Source organism: Ambystoma mexicanum, chromosome 5q (assembly GCF_040938575.1).
Source record: "Ambystoma mexicanum isolate Mex_15411 chromosome 5q, UKY_AmexF1_1, whole genome shotgun sequence".
NCBI classification, from domain to species: domain Eukaryota; kingdom Metazoa; phylum Chordata; class Amphibia; order Caudata; family Ambystomatidae; genus Ambystoma; species Ambystoma mexicanum.
Window position 1 is genome coordinate 1,299,369,497 of NC_090933.1, and position 19,022 is coordinate 1,299,388,518.

Genomic DNA, 19,022 nt, shown 5'->3' on the forward strand with positions numbered 1-19,022 from the left:
TACAGTACCCTTAGGGTCCACTACACAAGATTAGGACTACAAGTGGCAGTACAATTTCACCTTTGGTACAAGCCTGTACTACACAGAAAAAGTGGTAGCAGTGGCTGAGCAGCCAGACTTATCTCAAGAGCAAATGAGCAGTAGTAGAGATTACACAAAGGACTACAATTACTGTGACTCAAGCAAACACTGACTCAAGGTTTCAGGTAAAAAATATAAGTACATTTATTTTTAAACCATCCGTTCATAAAACACTTCACTTTTATTAAATCCAAACCACACTGTAAATATACTACATACAACCAATTCCACTTGTTCAAGCAAATTCAAGGTAAGTACATTAGGATTTGACAAACCGGTGTTGCGATACTAACGCGTACCCACGCGTAGAAATGCACCCGAAGTTAAATTTGTACTTTATAATTAAAACAAGGGAAAAGTGAATAAAATCATAGGCAATACTTTTGTCAATGCAATAGGATCAGAGGACTCGTTCAAAGATGTAGATAACAGTCAATAGGCCTGCGCCAGTGTCACTGGAGCAGATGCTCAGTTGTCGAGGATCACACGTTGCGTACAGTTCGAGATTTACGTTGCCAGGAGTACTTAGATATTGTCAAAAAGGAAGCAAAAGTTATAAGAAGGGAGAAAGAAAGGACAAGCCTTTGTGGAGGAAAAGGGTTCACCTGAATTCCTTAAAGTCGGACGAAGAGAACGACCAAATGTGCACCGTACCTTATTCCGCTGAAGAAAGCTGGTGCCACGGCAGTTGTTCCTGGTAGTTCCTGCAGACTGGCGGTTCCTGCTGCTTCAGTCGTGGAGACGAGAAGGACGACGTCTGGACCGATCTGCACTACCCAGGGATGAGGCCAGCAGTAGCAAAAGCAACGATGAATAAAAGGTGTGCTCCTTTGAATCAGGAGAGGGCTCTTCTGATGGCTATCCGGACCACTACAGCACTGTGCAGTGATTTTGACCCAGGAGAGGATTCTCTGACTGAAGAAAGAGTGAGCTTGTTAATCCCACCAGGCTCAAGGGAAGAAGACTCCGGACTGGATCTTCTCTTGTCGTTGAAGGGTAGATAGCTCAGGACTGCAGCAGGGCTTCACCGGGTCTCGGGATTGCAGCAGCCGTCTTCTTCTCCGCTTCTCTTTGGTTCCTTGCAGTTCCAGTGGCGACTCTGACTTCCAGCCCAAGAGTCCTGCCTTTTATGCCAAAATCCCCCATTCACACAGCCTGGCTGTCGATCACGCAGCAGCGGGGTTGTCCAGCCCGGACAACCACTTCAGCCAATGAACACAAAGTGCGACTTGGGTCTCCAAGGAGACCCTGTGCAGGGGGTGACTACACCCCTCCCTCACATTCAGCCCACCTAGGCGCCAAAAGGAGGGCTTCTCTAGAGAAGCCCGCCAACTGACGCTGAACAAAGGAGGCAAACCTGGTTTGCCGCGCAAAGTAAAACACAAGAAAGATTTTAACAAGAAGAAATGGCGACGGAACCCAACCAGAGCCAAATTAAAACCAATATGGTCATGCGGGGATCATGTTCGAGGCCACTATATTAGCCTAAAACATTACCACGTTATATAATATAACCGCGGTAGAAAGGTTAGGGTAGATACCACTACCACCAGCCAATTGTTAAGGGAGCGAAAAATGCTCCAAGAGGCAAAGATAAAAAGGGATAGTAGTTAACCCTTTCCAATACTCCATGTAAAATGGAGTGTACTGGGTCTGCGGTACAATGTGACATATAAAGTTAATGGCAACTTTACATGTTTTCTGGGGGACGGTAGTCAGCCCCAGAAAAATGGAGTCAGGGGGAAGTCTAAAAGACAACCCAGTGTTACTACACTGAGAGTGCTGTGTAACACACAAATAGAAAGATGATGCCTAGGGAGTTGGCGAGACTCGATAGCCCATGAGCACAAAAAGTAAAAACACACAAAAATACCCTATAAGAGTGGGAGAAAGGTTCACACTCTTACCAAGTGGAAAAAAAAACCCCACAAATCCAGCAAAGCTGCTGAGGGACTCACTAGGTAAGGGAAATTAGCCATAGAATCAGAATTCTCCCCAACGCTTGACATTCCACGAGACGAGGGTGGTACTGCGGACGCACCCCTCCTTCATGCCCAAGGTACCGTCAGACTTGCATCTAAGCGAGCCCTTGGTGTTACCCGTTTTCTTACCATCGCCTTCGTCGCCGGCTGAGAGGACTTTGCACTTGCTGGATGTGACTAGAGTGCTGAAGTTCTACGTGGACCACACACAGTGTTTTCGGAAGACATCACAGCTGTTTGTGAACTTTGGCCCTGTGAACCAAGGGAAGGCCCTCTCCAAGGCTTCCATTTCCAGGTGGCTCTCCGGCTGCATCACCCATAGTCACCGGTTGGCAAACCGACCGTTGCCTGGCTGTCCGAGAGCCCTTTCGACCAGAGCGATCGCTGCAACTACGGCGTCCCTGTCTGGTGTGCCCCTGCTGGACATCTGCAGGGCTCTGTTACAACCACAGATTTTAGAACGCTAGCAGAACACCAAAAAGGATACTTAGGTGTACAAAAAAGGACACAAGTTGAGTTCCCTATTCCGGGTGACTTCTAAGGAGATGGGTTTGATTGAAAACCTTCCAACCAATGCCACTCTCAGACTATTGATGAAAAAAAACAGCCTGAGAGAGTAATTAGTGGAAAGGGCCAGATATGGGACGGATACCACCAGTCTGCTGGATAAAGGATAAGAAGTTTTAGTCACTATTCACATGATCTAATTACTATTTATGGGTTAGATTAAGGATACACTAACCTGCAGTTTGTGTGGACTGAAGACTGAGTTCCAGGAATACAAATCCGAAAATAAAAAAGGGGAAGTTAATAAGGTAACTAACCCGAACGGAACGAGGGCCGCACTAGTGACGGGTTGGTGCACACCGGATAGCGTCCATAAAGTTCAGTGCACTATCCTTGTAGAAAAGTAGATTGAATTGGATGGAGGTCCGGATGGAAAAGGTAATCCTAGGACAGGAAGGTCCAGGATAGTTTGGGACTGGCAGAGCCCTTTAAGGGAGGTTTGAGATGGGAAGGAACAGGACTCAGTTCTCACCTATAAATCACCCCCCTGTGGGTACAGCAAAACTGGATAAGGAAAAGGAGGAATTGGAGTATCCGAAATCCAGACGTGGAGAATAGAATAACCAGCTGAAGATAGCGGTATGAACCGCAGGGTGTTGCTGCGAGGAGCCAGAGGACCGCGGCGTCAGGATAGCTGGAGTTCTTGACGAAACTAGCAACGCGGGTCCGGCTGATAGCAAAGGAAAAGCAGTCTGGAAACTGCCGTGTATAGCAGCGCGGGTCCGGTTGGCAGAAAAGGAAAGAGCAGTTCAGGAAACTGCCGTAAATAGCAGCGCGGTTCCGGCTGGTAGCAAAGGAAAGAGCAGTTTGTAAACTGCTTAGAAGCAAGGTAGAATACCGAGCTCCGGAACGAAGATCAAAGAACAACGATCAGAAGCGCCGATTCGCCGGAGGCTTCCGTTTAAATACGAGTCAGCTGATGAGAATGCCTGAGTAGCACGAGTCAGCTGCTGAGGGCGTGTGAGTAGCGCGATGACGTCCAGTCATGTGAGACTCGCGCATACCTGTGGAATGCAATTGGTATTGGTAAATGGTGTGCGTGATATGGAATGTCCGTCCGTTCGCAAAAGGCAGAAGGTAAGGAAGTCTGACAAGGAATTAGCAGGAATTAAGGCGTTTGCCAGGAAGCTTCCCCCAGAGTCGCCACCGAGTATAAAATGGTCTGGCTGATCTCTGGGCTGTACGTGTAGGGTGCTGAGCACGAGCATGGGAGGACCTGGCAGGCATGACAGGCTGCTACGTGGAGGTTGACGCACACCTTCACGGGATTCCAGGGAGGAGTCGGAGTCCAGAGTATGCCAAGCAGTGCTGCGCAACCTGTTTGCTTGAAGTTGAGCCTGGTGAGGAGGTAAGAGATGCTTAATGTTGGGATGCTTAATGTTTAGCCTTGCCACATCCCGTGGTTGTGCATGTGTGTACAGCTATGCATTCTTTATTCATGAGCATGTGAATCCATGCCAGACCCCATACTGGAGATGGAACAAGTTACTTACCTGTAACTGTTGTTCGAAGGGATTGTGTCCTCCCAACGCATTCTACATCTTTGACATGTAATGTCCACAGCTGTGTTCTTCGGAAAACTTTTCCGCAGGGGGCGTCCTGCGTCGATGGCGTCGGGTCCATGTCCCTCGAAGGCCTCAGTCGAGGACGACATCACATGAGGTTATAAATAGGATGCACGGCGCCTGTAGCCTCAGCTCTGTTTTTTCCGCGAACGTGTTATCTTCGCGAGACTCGGCGCGCCTCGTGTGTTTTCGTAGAAGATGTCTCTCTTCGACCTCTCTGACTCCGCGGTCTGGCTTTAAGACCTGCTGGGACTGCGAGTCGAAGATGTCACTGACCGACCTCCACTGCATTTGTTTTTGGTGTCTGGGCGAGTCGCACGACACTGACGACTGCTCGAAATGCCAGTCGCTGACTGCAAGGCCTTGCAGGAGCAGAAAAGGAAGCTCCAGGTAGGTAGGGGCTCGAAGCCTGTTAAGTCCTGGACTTCCAAGTCCAAGGGGGTTTCTACCGACAACTCGAGGGGCAACTCTCTGCGTCGGAAGGATTCCTGGGGTGGTTCCCGCCACTCGTCTTCCTCGTCCCGGCAATCGAGGAAGCGCGGTCGCCTTCCCCGTCCTCCTCGGAGGATGGTGCCTTGAGGGAGGTCCCATGCGGAAGAGGAATCGAAAGGTTGCAAGAGACTTGTCTAGGTCTCAGTCCTCGCACCCAGCGAGACAGCGGCTACCTATGGAGGGCTCAATGCCGGAGTCGACTCAGTCGGCGCCGTGTCTATCCGACTCGGATGTAACGCTTTGCCCTCATACCAGCTCAGAGCGCCATCGGCACCTGTGTCGAGGCCGAAGCCCTCGGTGACCATGGCGTCTAGGTTGTCGACGCTCTCGACGTCGAAGCCTTCGCAGATATTTTCTCAACATTTGCCTCTGAAGTACCTGTATATTGTGGATCCTCCGAGGAAGGATGCTGGAAAGTCTGTGCAGCCTGTTTTGGCCTCTAGGGCCTCTTCTGTCCCCAGGCCTGGGTTTCAACTCCCCCTGGATGATATTTATGAAGAGGAGGAAAGGTCCGAGGACCCTGGTGACCTTGAGTATGCTCCACTTTTTCTGGAGATAGTCAGTTGGAGGAGTTGCGCCAGACCCTCTATGATGCCAGTGGGTTGGACACTTCTCTGAAGCTGGAATTCTGTAGGCCTGAGCCTGGGGCTCATGCAGAGTCCTCATACAGGAGGCTCATGGCGAGGGTCTCGGAGTATTTGGGCTGGTCCAGTCCTCCTGAAGACTTTGTGCAGGATGACCTGATGGACATTTTAAATCGGGGTCTGTCCTCTGACCCTGTTGTGCCATTTCATCTTACCATGCAGAAAATGGTGGCAGCTGCTTGGCAATCTCTTCCGGCTGTGAATAAGTCTCTAAGAAATACTGCCATTCCGTTCCCGACCCCAGCTATTTATCTACTCACCCCACTCCCGAGAGTTTGGTGGTTCAGGCGGCTACGGCCACCTCGAGGTAGGCGGCGTACCCTACCATCCCTCCGTATAGGGACGGCAAGTGATTCGACGGTTGGGCCCGGAAGGTATTTTCTGCTGGGAGCATGGCCATGAAATCGGCCAACTCCACGTGTGCCTTGGCAAGGTTTTCACACACTCTTTGGAATTGTGTTTTCTTGGCGGCTGAGCATATTCCAGAGGGAGAAAAAATAGATTGGTTCCTTGCTCTTGTGCAAGAAGGCAAGGATGCCATTTGCGAATCCCTTCAGTTGGGTTTGGATACGGCCAGCAGTGTTAGCTGATCCATGGCTGCAAGCACTGTTATACGCAGATTTGCGTGGTTGTGGAAGTCGGGGTTTGCTCTGGATGTGCAGGCCCGTCTGCTCAACATGCCCTTTGATGGCGCACATTTATTTGGCAGCAAGGCTGACGAGAGCCTTGAGAGGTTGCAGACCTCAAAAGCTGCGGCAAAATCTTTCAATGCTGCGTTGCGTCAACCTCCGCCTTTTCGTCCTAGGGGACAGCAGTGGATGGGATAATCTTTTCATTACTACTCCTCCTTTGGTAGAACGAGAGGGGCCGTCAGTCAAAGGGGCCAATGAAAAAGTAGCCGTGGTGGTCGGGGAAATCACAGTGTCGGGGCCGCTCAGGCGCTGCCGCAGCTGCTTCCAAACAGTCGTGATGCCATGTCCCATGGTTCGCCGGTGGGGGGCAGACTGCCTCCGCATCTCGAAGAATGTCGGGCTATTACTTCAGATGCGTGGGTGTTGGATACCATAGCCCACGGCTACTGTCTTCCCTTCCTTCAGCGGCCTCACGACAATCCACCGGGTAAACTCTCTTTGAAGCTTCCGGATCCGCTCCTTGCACTGGAAATCTTGTCCCTGCTGGAGAAAGGCGCTATAGAACTGATGCCTGTAGCGGAGAGGAACAAGGGATGGTATTCCCCTTATTTTTTTATCCCAAAGAAAGATGGGGGATTGAGACCCATCAATGGACTTGCGTTGGTTGAATAAACTCCTCCGGAAGGACAAGTTCAAGATGGTCACTCTTTCTCAAGTCCTCCAGGCCCTTAAACTTCAGGATTGGTTGGTGTCACTGGACCTCAAGGATGCTTACTTCCATGTGCCGATCCATCCCGTGCCCTGGAAGTACCTGAGGTTTGCGGCTGGTGACTCCCACTTTGTTTCGGGTCCTGCTGTTCGGATTGACCTCTGCCCCGAGGGTCTTCACCAAGCTCATGGTGGTGGTGGCAGCGTAGCTCAGGCGAGGGAGGATTCACGTCTACCCGTACCCGGACAACTGGCTGATCCGGGCATGCTTTCCCGAGCTAGCGTTGGATCATCTCGGTGTCACCTGCCGCACCCTTCTCCCTGAATTTCAAGAAGTCGCACCTGACACCTTCCCAAAAGCTCCAGTACATCGGTGCTGTATTATACACGTCCTTGGGGAAGTGTTCGCCTCCCAGGGTGAGGGCTCATCACTTTGTGCATATGGTGGACAAGTTTCGACATGCCCAGAGTCTCCCGGCTTTCGAATTCTTAAGGTTGCTCGACCTCATGGAATCCTGCATTTTTCTGGTGCCAGAGGCCCGGTTGTGGACGAGTTCCCTGCAGTGGGCTCTCAAGATGCAGTGGTCACAGTTCTCCGGCAAGATGTCGGATCCTGTTCAGATTCCACTCTCGGTCTCCCAGGATCTTCTGTGGTGGGCCAACCAAGGGAACCTGATGAGGGGGGAACAGTTTTGGCAACCGTTGCCGGAGGTGACTGTAGTGACGGACGCTTCCCTCACAGGATGGGGCGCTCATGCCAACGACTTGACCGCCAGCGGTCATTGGTCTCAGTCGGAGTCCAGACTCCACATCAATCTGTTAGAGCTGAGAGCCATCAGGCTAGCCCTGAAGGCTTTTCTGCCCTCTGTACGGGGAAGAGTGTCCTGATCATGACAGACAACACAGTGGCCATACATTACCTCAACAAAAAGGGGGGGTGGTGTCAATCCCGTTGTGCAGAGAGGCGATGCAGCTCTGGTTCTGGGCCATCCAGCAGGGAATTTCGATCTCAGCAGTTCGTCTGGCCGGAGACGAAAATGCGGCGGCGGACGCTCTGAGCAGGCAGAGCTCAATCTCTCACGAGTGGGAGTTGGCTCGGGATGTCCTTCAGGAGATCTTCGTCCTTTGGGGAACCCCGCAAGTGGATCTCTTTGCCACCAGTGTCAACCGGAATTGCGAGAGATTCTGCTCAAGGGAATTTGCTAGGAGATACGTTTGTGGTGGATTGGTCTTTCCCGCTGTTGTACGCGTTTCCTCCAGTCCCCGTCATCCCTCAAGTGTTGGAGAGGTTATGAAGGTTCGGCTCCCACTTGATCCTCATTGCTCCAGATTGGGCCAGGAGAGCGTGGTACCCGAACCTTCTAGAAATGTCCACCTGCCCTCCACATCGTCTTCCCTACCAAGAGGATCTGCTCTCGAGCGAGGGGTGCGGGGGGTCATGTTCTCCATCCAAAGGTCAAGACTCTCAACCTTCATGCTTGTTATCTTAAAGGCTGAGGTATAAGGATTGGGACCTCCCGGATGACGTGATGGAGGTGTTGCTTTCAGCCAGGTGGTCTGCAACAAAATCCCTGTATCGTTGGCGTAAGTTCTGCGACTGGTTCAGAGATCACAATGTTGATCCTTTTCAGTGCTTCATTCCTATGGTTTTGTCTTTCTTTCTTTCTTTGGCCCACAGGGGCCTTCAAGTTGGTACCATTAAAGGTTACCTGGCGGCGCTGTCTATCTTTAAACGCTCGTTCGAAGAATGTTGGTTTGAGATTTGAATTTGGTTTTGAAATTTCTCATGGGTGCTCAGTTTGAAACTTTGCACTCTTGTGCTTTGAGATTACTGTCCTTCAGGACTGTGTTCTTGGTTGCGGTTACTTCCGCTCGCAGAGTGAGTGAATTGCAGGCACTTACATCTAAGCCACCCTTTACTGTGTTTCACAAGGACAGGCTTGTACTGGGAGTCCGTCTCCCTTTTCTGCGTAAGGTAGTTTCTGAATATCATTTGAGTCAAAAGGTGGTTCTTCCATCTTACTACCCTCCTCCTCACCCTGGTAAGGAAGAGGAGCGTCTCCATCGGTTGGATCCTAGGAGAGTGTTAGGGAGAATTCTCATTTATGGCCAATTTCCCTCACCTAGTGAGTCCCCCAGCAGCCTTGCTGGACTTCTGGAGTTTTTTTTCCACCTGGTAAGAGTGAGAGCTTTTCCCCCACTCTTACCTGTGTTTTGCTATGTGTTTCCATCTGTTTTTTTGATTGTGGACTCTGAAGTACATCACTTCAGTAGCCCCCTTCTTTGTGTGTGTGTCACACAGCACCTTCAGTGCCGTGGCACAGAGTTGTCTTTGAGACTTACCTCGACTCCATTTCTGAGGCGACTACTGTCCCCCAGAAAAGGGTAAAGTTACCATTAACTTTACTTAGTCAATCTACCACAGATCCAGTACACCCCATCTTCCATCGAGTACTGAAAAGGGTTAACTCGTATCCCTTTTTATCTGTACCTCCTAGAGCATTGTTTCGCTCTTTTAACAATTAGACTTGGCTGGTGGCAGTGGTATCTACCCTACATTTTCTATCGCGATTATATTAAATAAACGTGGTACTGTTCTTGGCTATTATATTAGCCTCGAACATCAACCCGCTTGACCAAATCGTCTTTCTTTTGGCTCCGTTTGGGTTTATTCGCCATTTCTTTTTGTTAAAGTACTTCTTGTGTTTTACTTTGCGCGGCAAACTAGGTTTCGCCTTCTTATTTCACTGTCTTTTGGCAGGCTTCTGCCCAGAAACCCTCTGCAAGACGCCTGGGTGTCTAGGTGGGCTGAATGTGAGGGAGGGGTGTAGTCACCCTCACCCCCTGCACAGGTTATCCTAGGAAACCCAAGTCGCACTTTGTCATGATTGGCCAGGGTAGTTGTCCGGGCTGGACAACCCCCTGCTGGGTGATTGACAGCCAGGCTGCGTGAATGGGGCTTTTTCGCATAAAAGGCAGGTCTCTTGGGCTAGAAGTCAAAGAGTCGCCACTGGAACTTCAAGGAACCGAAGAGAAGCAGAGAGAACGACTGCTGCTGTAACTACCCTGTCCCAGTGAAGCCCTGCTGCAGTCCTGAGCCATCTGCCCTTCAACGACTCAGAGCACATCCAGTCCGGAGTCCTCTTCCCTTGAGCTTGGTGGGGATAACTAGCTCATCTTCAACAGCCAGAGGATCCTCTTCCGTGGTCGAAATCGCTGCACACTGCTGTAGTGGTCCAGATAGCCACCTGAAGGTCCTCTCCTTTTTTTAAGGAGCGCACCTTTTATTCTGTGTCGCTGCTGCCGGCCTCATCCCTGTGTGGTGCAGACCCCCTTCAAACCTCGTCCTTCTCGACGAAGCTCCAGGAATCGTGGGTCTGCGGGAAACCAACAGGAACAACTGCCAGGGCACCAGATGCACCGTTGGGACAAGGTACTGTATTCTGTTGAGGAAACTGGGTGAATCCCTTTTTCCTCATTTCCAAGGATTGACCATGTCGTCCCTCCTTCTTATAAATTTTGCTTCCGAACATTTGCAATATCAAAGTACTTTTAGCTCCGTTGAATCGTGAACTGTTAGACAGTGTGATCTTCGGCAACTGGCCCCGGTGTCTTTCGACCCTGGCTCCGGCCCTTTGACTTTTGAACTCCTGTCTCTTGAGTGTTTCTTGATTCTGCCTGCCTAACCAAAATATTGCCTGTGATTTTTGCCTCCAACTCCCTCTGGGTAGCTCAGGTGCTTAGTGTGTTTTTACCCCGGTAGCATTTCATGTCATGGATACGCGTTTGTTTAGTAGACCGAACTGTCAAAAAGTGATCGCAATCGTATTCGCGGTAGTGTGTTTTGTGCCTAACACTGGTTCATTCAAACACAGGGTATTTACCTTGAGACTTACTGTACAAAGTGAATTGGTTTGTTGTAGTATATTTAACGTGTGGTTTTTATTGAAGTTTAATAGAAGTGTTGTGTTTATAATGAATGGTTTAAAAATAAATGTACTTATATTTTTCACTTGAAACCTTGAGTCGGTGTTTGCTTGAGTCACAGTAATTGTGGTCCCTTTGTGTAATCTCTGCTACTGCTCATATACTCTTGAGATAGGCCTGGCTGCTCCGCCACTGCTACCACTATGACATAGTAGTACAGGCTTGTACCAAAGGTAAAACTTGTATCACCACCTGTAGTCTTAATTGTGTGTAGTGGTCCCTAAGGGCACTGCACAGGATTCTGCCTAACAGAGAGCTCTTAGCTTTTACATTTCTAGGATGTCCAGGGTCAGAGTGGACAATCAACCCTTTGTAGGATATGCTGGACACCGATTGGGCCTGGCTGTTACCAAACCGACCTTGTCCAGGTGGATTATCCTTACCATTACGGAGTGTTACCAGTTGGCGGGTAAAGACCCTCCTGAAGGGCTGAAAGCTCATTCCACTAGGGGCGTGGCTACTTCCACCGCCCTCCAGCGGGGTGTTCCTATTAGGAATATTTGTGATGCCGCTATTTGGGCTTCAATCCATACATTTGTAAAATATTTTCTGATGCTTGTTAATCTGCTTAGAATCACATGCTGTGCATATGGTCCGACATCCAGTGGTAACCGCGGAGTATTGCATCTTGTCTTTCGGGGACCGAAAGGGGACGTCAGCATAGGCGTGTCTGAAACACTATCCCTATCGTGACGTGTAGTGTCCAAAATCCCTCACGCGCCGAGGTCCCTCAGATTGTTTTTTTCCACCCAGATAACTGGTCGCCTTATAGCGGAGCTCTTCATGAGACATTGTTTATCTTACCGAATTGTTGGTTTAATCCCCGTTAAGTCACTTCGCCCATCAAGAACATCTTCGACGAAGACTACGGGGGAATCGTCTACGGCTGTGGGTTCCGGCGCCTAAGACCCAGCGTTCCCACTTCCACGTGGTAGGGCCTTCTGGCCGGCCTACACAGTAGGGAGAGTGGGCTCGGGGTTTGCCATACTGTTAAAAAATTATGTTTTTCCGTCTTTTCCACTGCTTTCCTTTTTGGTCTGGTCACCCTTCCCTTCTGCTATGGAAAGGACTCCATTTAGATTCTGCCCTGTGTGTAGGGTCAGATATCCGTGGAAAGACGAGCACACGTCGTGTAACGCTGGTCTTCCCCCTAAAGCACGACGAGAAGCGGTGTTCGGCATGTAAACTCCATAGTCCTAAAACCCTTAAGGAGCGCCGGTTGAAGCGGTGGGTCGCGTACGGAATGTCACGCATGGAGCCTCCCTCCCCTGCCGTGACACCAGCCGAAAGTGATGGGGGTACATCGGATGACCAAACGTCCAACGCGGATGTTATAGACCTTGAGGCGGACTATTCTAGGGCCGCCACGCCCATCCCTGACCCTTCCAGGCTCGACTCCGGTCTTGCTACAGGGACCACACCCGGTGACAGGGGCGTACAATCGCACCGCACAAAGCACACAACCCAAGCGCCCTCCTCGACGTCTTCGTCGAAGAAGGCGAAAGCGCCAATGGGTCCGCCGGAAACTTCGGCGGCGCCCACGGATCGGTCTGATCCCGAAGCCTTCCCCGCATCCGCAGCAGCGCATGACGCCTGGGCATAACAAACATAACAAGGGCGCTACTCCCCAAACTACACGCGCCGAAGTTTCAGAACAAGAAACTTCGACGGTTTCCAAGGCCCGTACAGGCCCGAAATCTACGAGTAGCCCTCTACCCTAGAAGCCATCCGCTGGCCCTTCTGGAGCTGCGGAAGCCATTTTCATTGCCGACACATCATCGGAGGCGTTGTCTCACGAAGATTCGTTGACTATCCGTAAGAGCATCAATAGGATTGCTACGGCGGTGGGCCTGGTACCGGTTCCGCCCACAGTTATGGGCCAATCCGCTGAAAAGTTTTCCACGGATTTGGAAGACGATCCCGAAGACTCTTACGAAGAAAGCCAGGTACCCCTCTCAAGCACCCTGAGGAGATCCTCTCAACGCCTTAGGGCGGAGAACACTGTTCCTACTCAGCTAGGTCCATTTGGGTCATCCAAGTGGACCACGGAGCAATTTGAGGGGTGTATGGATCGGCTGGAGCAGTTTTCCGGGGTTTCTGATCAACCTCCGCCGAAAAAAGCTTGGGTAGACCCTTACCCTCAAACACAAGATGTCCAACACCTAGATGTCCAACACCAAGTTGACTATCAAGAAGATGTCTAGATGGACACGTATAGAGAAGAGGAGTCTTCTTTTCTGGACAACTATGGGGAAGATAGAGGAGCAACAGACAACTGGGAGGACACCCAGCAGGACGATCACAACTCTGTTATCGTCTGCCTCGACTCTCCCCCATCCACCCCGATTCGACAAGCTTCCCCGGTGGATGATCAAATGGCTTTCAACAACATGTTGAAAAAAGCAGCGGAATTCTTTAAAATTGCCACGCTTGAAGCCTTTTCCCGAACAAGATTTCGCGGAGGACATTATTAATGAAAAGCCACCGGCAAGCCAGTCTATCCCTCTCGAGCTCTGTAAAGAGACGGCTGGCCCCTTCCTTACTCACACCCGCTCAGACTAGGGCTGTGAAAAACCTTTCTGACCCTCCCCCACCGACCCGCTTTATATCAAAGAACACGCAATCCCAGACTTGCTGGTGGTGACCAACACTCGCAAGAGAGCAGGGGTTCCCCTTGCCACGAGAGAGTCACCCCCGGACAAGGAGTCCAAAAGGTCGTATGCCTTAGGCAAACGGGTTACATCAGCGGCGGCCTATACCGTCAGGATTGCCAATAACACAACGTTACTGGCAAGCTACGTCGATGCCCAATGGAACCTACTCCAGGAAGGCCTTCAAGAGGTTCCGGAACCAACCAGAGCTAAACTTCTCGCCATTGTCTCGGAGGGCAAACTTGCCAATCAGAATGTGGTAAAGAATACCCTGGACACCGCAGAGACAGCAGGCAGGTCTCTCGCACAGGGTACTCTCCTAAAGAGGCAAGCGTGGCTGCGCACGTCAGGCTTCAGGCCCGAGACCCAGGCATCCATTATCAACAAACCCATCGAAGAGGCCAACCTCTTCGGGAAGGCGGTAGACGATCTGTTGGAGACAGCCAAGAAGGAGCACGAGACTATTAAGTCGCTGCACCAAATTTCCCAGAAACCCTGTTCAAAATGCCGCTTAAAACAATTTCGGCACGGGCAACTTCAACTCAAGTCACCCTTCTGCAAGCCCCACTTACTACCCCCAGAGTGGTCAGAAGCACGGAAAGAATAGAGGCAGAGGCTCCAATTCCAGAGGAGTTCAACTTCGGGTCAGAAATGACCACCAAGTCCAGATCCCCTCCCATGTCTCCCCAGTCGGGGGGCGATTAACATCTTTCCTCAAGGCATGGGAGGGGATAACTTTAGACCAGTGGGTCTTAAAGACGGTCGCCCACGGTTACTGCGTGGAATTCGCCCGACCTCCACAGTTCAGACCGCCGAAACATTGACGCCTTTCACCGGAACATCTGCAGATCCTGATCCAAGAGGCGGAAGCGCTGCTGGGAAAGGACGCCACAGAAGCCGTACCGATTCTTCAGGTAAACGAGGGTATCTATTCAGTGTACTTCCTTGTACCCAAAAAGGATCTCGCCATCTGTCCTGTTCTAGACCTGCGCCCAGCGAACAGGTTCATAAAGCCCCAGAAGTTTCGCATGGTAACACTGCAAGAGGTGATCCCATTGCTAAAACGGGGACTTCATTGGATATGAAAGATGCATACTTTCATATTTTAATGCTGCCAGCGCACAGAAAATTCCTATGGTTCGTGATTCAGATCAAACACTACCAGTTCAAGGTACTCCCCTTCGAGATAGCCTCGGTGCCAAGGGTGTTTACCAAGGTCCTGGCAGTGGCACACCTGCACAGACTTTCAGTTCCAGTTTACCCTTACCTCGACGATTGGCTCATCACGGGGGACTCGTTCGACATTTGTTTTTCGAACACCCAAAAAAGAGTAGACCTACTGTTCAGCCTGGGATTTTCTATCAACGAAAAGAAATCCAGCTTAGTCGCCAGCCAAGTAAAACAGTTCCTGGGGGCTCTAATTCGTACGGAAGACGGTCTAGTCTTCCCTTCCAGCGAGAAGGTTCAGAACATGCTCTCTCAGGTTCCTCAGTATGTAGCCAGTCGAGAGGTGACGGTACGCAAAGCTATGCGTTTGCTAGGGATGATGGCGTCATGCATATACTTGGTCCCCCACGCGCGGCTGTGCATGCGTCCCATGCAAGAGTGGCTCAACAGCCAGTGGTGTCAGGCCAGCGGACAATGGGAAGATGTGTTAGTTGTCTCGCCAGCCCTCGTTCTCTCTCTGCAGTGGTGGTCGAGGGAGAACCTCTTGAAGGGGAAAACCTTCACCACCCCTGCAGTGTAAGCCACTCTCACGACAGACGCATCTCTCACAGGGTGGGGGGCTCACCTGCTTCAACAGACAGCGGACGGAGTGTGGTCCCCTCAGGTAGCGTCCAACCATATAAACCTACTGGAGCTTCTAGCAGTGTTCAAAGCATTGAAAGCCTTTCAGGAGCAACTGCAAGGGAAGACAAAGCTGGTCCTAACCGACAGCACAACAGCAATGTATTACCTGAACAAACAGGGGGGCACTCACTCTCCAGGGCTATCCAAGCTGTCCCAAAACATCTGGATATGGGCTCTCAAACACAAGATGTTCCTGATATCCCAACATGTTCCAGGGGAACTCAATCTTCTGGCAGACATACTCAGCAGAGATTTTCCTCTGCCAGAAGAGTACGAATGGCAACTGCACGTAGACATTGTATCCAACGTCTTTGCAGAATGGGAGTTTCCATAGATCGACCTGTTCGCTACTCAGGAGAACGCCCAATGCCAAGATTTCGCCTCCAGGTACCCCCAGAACCGATCCAAGGGGAACGGTCTCTGGATAACTTGGTCGGAGAAATTTTTCTAAGCTTACCCCCCCCCCCGGACTCCCCTTCTGAACAAGATAGTACACAAGATGCACCAGGAACCAGTCACCATGATTCTGGTGGCTCTCATGTGGGCCCGCCAACCTTGGTTTGCGCACCTGATGGAAATGTCCCTCTCCCCACCAGTCAAGCTGCCCTGCCCGTACAACATGTCTCAGGACAGGGGGGAGGCTCTGCACCCATGCCCACAAACTCTGAATTTAGCAGCCTGGCTCCTGAGGTCATAGAGTTTGGACATCTGCAAATCCCTCAAAGATGGCTGGTGGCTCTCATGTGGGCCCGCCAACCTTGGTTTGCGCACCTGATGGAAATGTCCCTCTCCCCACCAGTCAAGCTGCCCTGCCCGTACAACATGTCTCAGGACAGGGGGGAGGCTCTGCACCCATGCCCACAAACTCTGAATTTAGCAGCCTGGCTCCTGAGGTCATAGAGTTTGGACATCTGCAAATCCCTCAAAGATGCATGGACATACTGAGGGAGGCAAGAAAGCCTAACACATGTTATTGCTATGCCAGCAAATGGAAATGTTTTGTCATCTGGTGTAGTTCCAAAGGCGTCAATCCCACCGATTGCTCGCCTTCACACATTGTGTTATATCTAACCCATCTGTTGGACTCTGGGTTAGTCTTCAATTCCTTAAAGGTTCACCTAGCGGCGTTGACAGCCTACACCACGTCACAGCAGAAGGTGTCGTGGTGGAAAATACCTGTGATTAAAGCCTTTATGGAAGGGGTTAAAATAATGTCTCCCCCCATCACTCACCCAGCCCCTGGGTGGGATCTAAATGTGGTTTTAACTAGGCTCATGGGACCCCCTTTTGAGCCTATGCATAAAGCTAGTCTGAAAGACCTGACTTACAAGACAGCCTTTCTAGTAGCTATCACTTCTATCAGAAAAGTTAGCGAACTACAGGCCCTCTCGATTTTGGACACCTTTGTTACAGTCCACAAAGATAAGATAGTTCTGCGCACACATCCCAGATTTGCGACGAAATTTATTTCGAAGTTCCATGTGAACCAGTCAATCGAACTACCCACGTTCTTCCAGAGACCTACTAACATGGCCGAAAGAAGCCTTCACACACGAGAAGTGTGCAGGGCAGTCATGTTCTACATGGATAGAACTAAACCACTGAGGAAAACTAAACAATTTTTTGTTTCAGTGGCAGCTGGTAGAGAAGGGGATCATGTCTCTAAATCAGCAATATCGAGGTGGATTGTCAAATGCATCACACTATGTTACACTCTTGCAAAGAGAGACCTGCTCTTCAAGCCTAGAGCACATTCTACTCGAGGCACTGGGGCATCCATAGCATTCATTGCAAATGTTCCCCTAGAGTCCATTTGCAAAGCGGCAACCTGGAGTTCTGTACACACCTTTACAAAACACTATTGCCTAGACACTCATTCTAAGTCTGATTCTCATGTGGGACAAGCAGTTCTAAGACATCTTTTCTCTACTGTTCCTTCTCACAACCCACCTCCAACTCCGGGTACTGCTCGCTAGTCTATGCACAGCATGTGATTCTAAGCAGATTAACAAGCATCAGAAGACATGCATTACTTACCGTAAAAGCATTTCTGATGATTGTTTCTGCTTAGATTCACATGCGCCCTCCCTGCCTCCCCGCTCGGGGTGGAAGGAACATAGATTTCTTACTACTTTCTCTCTTCATGTACTCACTCACTATAGCCTTGGGCTCCCTCATGGCAGAAAAAATACAATCGGAGGGACCTCGGCGCGTGAGGGATTTTGGGTACTACACACGTCACGATAGGGATAGTGTTTCAGACACGCCTATGCCGACGTCCCCTTTCGGTCCCCGAAAGACATGATGCAATACTCCGCGGTTACCACTGGATGTCGGACCATATGCACAGCATGTGAATCTAAGCAGATACAATCATCAGAAATGCTTTTACGGTAAGTAATGCATGTCATTCCCTGGATACAATCCATGGTCAGGATATGGCCTTTGGGAAGTCGGCTCATTGTTCCGGAGTCTAATTGGGTACTCTAAATTCTTTTCCCTCCTCCGTTTACTGGTGCTGTTCCACAATCATTTGAAGAAAAAGTTACTTATCAACTGGTAACGTTCTTTCGACTGGTTGTTCCTCCAACGCGTTCCACATCGCCCTCCCACCCTGCCCCTCAGGAGAATTTCCTGTACGATTGCAGCTTCCGCAAGGTTAAGTGCAGTTCAGCAGGCATCAGACTGGTGCCACACGTTCTGGGGGAAAATACTCAAACTGAGGCTACGGGCGCCGTGCGTCCTATTTATAACATCCTGTGGCGTCATCCTTGACTGAGGCCTTCGAGGGACATGGACCCGACTTCGACACAGGACGCCCTCCGCCAATAGGTTTTCCGAAGTGCACAGCTGTGGACATTACATGTCAAAGATGTGGAATGCGTTGGAGGAACATCCAGTCGAAAGAACGTTATCAGTTGGTAAGTAACTTGTTGTTCTCCAGCATGGGTCTGGCATGGATTCACATGTGAACCCTCTCGCCTACCCCTCTGCGTCTCTTCTCTTGGTCCTACTGCCACTTTGTGCTACCAAATCTGAAGATGGCTGCCAGAGGAGGGGCGTAGGTAGAGGGCAGTCATTGGCTGGAGATAGTATAACCCAGAGACCAGTGATTGGTTGTTAGGAGAAAGACAGTTCAGAAGTGAAACTGATGTTTACTTTACTGAGGGTTCCCAGCCTGACGACGGGGGAATATTCATGAGCATGTGAATCCATGCCAGACCAATGGTGGATGGAGAACAACAGTTACAGGTAAGTAACTTGTTCCTTTGCTGTCATTGGCTAAGGCAGGACTGGTCCATGCTTACATCAAAGTTCATCTGGCGGCTATCTCCCGCTACACCAGATCTCCGGGACAGTCGTCGCTATGGTCACACTGTCTGGTTAAGGAGTTTATTAAAGGACTGTTCCGTTCATTCCCGCCGGTGAAGGCTCCAGCCCCGGCGTGGGAACTCAATGTGGTGCTGACTAGGTTCATGGGCCCTCCATTCGAACCTATGCAAACAGTTCCACTGAAGTTCTTGTCGAGGAAGACCGTGTTCCTCGTGGCCATCACATCTGCACGACGAGTGGGTGAGATTCAGGCCCTATCCTGTAAGCCACCTTATTTGACATTTCACGACATGAGGGTGATGTTGCGGACGCAGCCCTCCTTCATGCCCAAGGTGCCGTCGGAATTTCATCTAAACAAGCACTTGTTGTTGCCTGTGTTTTTTCCGACGCCTTCGTCGCCAGCCGAGGGTACTTTCCACTCGCTGGATGTGGCTAGAGCGCTGAAGTTCTACGTGGACCGCACAAAGAGTTTCCGGAAGACGTCACAACTTTCCATGAACTTTGGCCCTGTGAACCAGGGAAGGTCCTC